The sequence below is a fragment of the Penaeus chinensis genome, chromosome 3 (genome assembly GCF_019202785.1).
Source record: "Penaeus chinensis breed Huanghai No. 1 chromosome 3, ASM1920278v2, whole genome shotgun sequence".
In the NCBI taxonomy this organism is placed as follows: Eukaryota; Metazoa; Arthropoda; class Malacostraca; order Decapoda; family Penaeidae; genus Penaeus; species Penaeus chinensis.
This window is the reverse complement of record NC_061821.1, coordinates 39,383,184-39,385,683: the sequence shown is the minus strand read 5'-3', so window position 1 is coordinate 39,385,683 and position 2,500 is coordinate 39,383,184. Positions and strand designations below refer to the sequence as shown.

The following is a 2,500-nucleotide window of genomic DNA, read 5'->3' as shown; positions in this document are numbered from 1 at the left end:
GGCGGGGGAGGGGGAGGGGGAGGGGGAAATGGAGGAGAGGTTGGGAGGGGGCAGAGGGAGGAGCAGGGGAGGAGGAGAGGGAGGAGAAGTTGGGAGGGGGGAGAGGGAAGACAAGAGGGTAGGGGGGAGAAGGGAGGAGAGGTTGGGAGGGGGGAGAGGGAGGGGGAGAGGGAGGAGAAGTTGGGAGGGGGAGAGGGAAGGGGAGGGAGGAAAGGGAGAAGGGGGTGGGGGAGGAGAAGGGGGTAGGGGGAGGGGGATGGAGGGAAGGGAGAAGAGAGAAGGGGGAGAGGGAGAAGGGGAAAGGGGGAGAGGGAGGAGATGGGGGAGGGGAGAGGAAGTAGAAGGGGAGTAGGGGGAGGGGGAAGGAGGAAAGCAAGAAGGGGGAGGAGGGAGAGGGAGGAGAAGGGGGTAGGGGGAGGGGGAAGGAGGAAAGTGAGAAGGGGGAGAGGGGGGAGAAGGGGAGGGGGAAGAGGAGGAGGGAAGAGAGGGAGCAGAGGAAGGTAGGGGAAAGGGAGGAGAAGAGGAGGGGGAGGAGGAGGGAGGAAAGGGAGGGAAGGGTAAGTGGGGAGGGGGAGGGGGTGGAAATGCCGATCGCTGAGGTACTCGGGAAAAGGGAAAGGTGTTTCCGTTTACGTTTGTAATTCTATGTTTGATTCTTAAGTTTGTCGACAGTGTTAACATTCGTTTTAACTTGTCTGTTTTTAACCAACGCTAAGGTTGCAATATATACTGTCATATATGTGTCGTATGTGTTCGTATATATGTGTGAATATATCTAAAACTGTGCTTGTGTCTAAGCTTGTATAAACATATAAGTCAAAGCACGAAAAAGAAAGAGAAAGCGAAGAAAACCAGAAGAAAGGAAACGAAAATTAGAATGAGAATAGAAATCAAAAGTATGGGGGGGGGGGGGGATGAAGGGACACCCAGAGGAAAGGGAAGGTGCGAAGAGGGTCACCAGCCAATGTAGGCAAAGACCGGCCTTCCTCCCCTTGTTAACAGCTAATTCAGGAAAGACCGACCTTGTCATCAGCCAATTACAGCAGTGATAACAATTCCCCCGATTAAACTCAAGAAATCGTGTGACTTGATTTAAAATATAGGAAGTTGTAGTTTCGTGATTTGCATTCTTAGTCTGCGTTGCGAGCTTATTCTTCACAAAGATTGCATTACAATAATGGTTACAGACGATGCATTTCCTTTGTGGCATACAGCCCTCGAGAGCTCTCTTAACTATCATGGTTATGTTACATTGCATTAGACCAAAAGGAGACTAGAGTGCAATGTGTTGCTTATAATCTATGAATGTAAAGAGATTAATTGATCTGTGTATTCATCTCGTTTGATTTGATCTTTTCATACAAGATGTTACGGTGGGGGATATAAATACAGTGACTTATGAATTAGTGCATAGGTAGGGAAACACGATATATTTATTTATGAATTTTAGTATTTGGAAAATGCTTAGTTTGATTAGAGGTACAAATACATTCATAGTATAGAAATCGGTGGAAACATCCTTATAAAACGTTAAATGATATATTATTCCTGAGGTAAGATCTAAGCATCCATTTATTAAAATCAAATTTATTGAACCCGTGATTGCCTCTTTTACAGTGGCATAACACATTGTACTTTAAATACAACACATTGCTCATAGCAAAGAGGAAAAGATATATCAAGAAACAAAACAATTTTTAAATGGATGCTTGATACAAGCAACATATTCATCATGGGAAAAACTGATACACAAAGATGCAATTTAGTTTCCGTGAGTTCGCTGTTCCTGGGATTCAATATCAATTGGCTGGAACATAAACTGATAGAAGATTCCAAGAAATCTTCGCAATATATTATGTGGAGAAATGATCACGAGAACTGAAGGTGATCTCTTTCGGTTCGCTCGCGGATAGGAAAAGCTGCATCTGAGAGCAGAGGGGTGTATGTAGGGCTGACAGGAACGATGTTCGGCTGACGTTTGCTCCTGGAGGCTGAGAGGGAGGGGCGGGGGGCATAAGAGTCAGTTGCCAGGGAGAGTCCGGGATCCGTGCAGGGGTCGAACAGCCACATGCCAATCGGGGAGACGGAAGGTTGGGTACCTGCCCCTGGTACAGAGCCGTAGCTTCTTACCAGGGGCAGGTACTGGCAAGTGTCCCTCGCCCCTGCCGCCGCTGGGTCATCTCATTACTGAAAAGGAAATAATCATGTAATATTCGACTTATACCTGTGCTGTTATCCTCACAAGAAAGGTGACATGTCTTCTGATCAACTAAGATGCGTAAAATTGATTAGGAGCCGTTGCTAAACTTGTTCCTGAGAGCTTCTGGCTATCTATTCCCTCCCTGAATACACATACTAATTTTCTTATAGGAAAAGTAAAGTGGCATCATATATGGTATGAACAAATTGTAACTGAGATGACTTACTCCACTTTTTATAACGTCTAGAGAGTTTTTATTCACAACAGACATGATAATTACTTCTATCGATGACTTAATTA

At 45.7% G+C, this 2,500-nt stretch overlaps 1 protein-coding gene and 1 long non-coding RNA gene across 2 annotated transcripts in view; one reads left to right on the top strand and one right to left on the bottom strand.

The window, feature by feature from the left end:
• Positions 1-2,500, top strand: part of LOC125039667 — a 42,323-nt gene that overhangs the window by 4,154 nt on the left and 35,669 nt on the right. The window lies entirely within an intron of this gene.
• LOC125039697 overlaps positions 1,435-2,500 on the bottom strand; it is a 1,456-nt gene continuing 390 nt past the window's right edge. The window contains exon 2 of the long non-coding RNA XR_007116139.1: positions 1,435-2,187. This is a non-coding gene — a long non-coding RNA (uncharacterized LOC125039697). The remainder of the gene's footprint in view (positions 2,188-2,500) is intronic.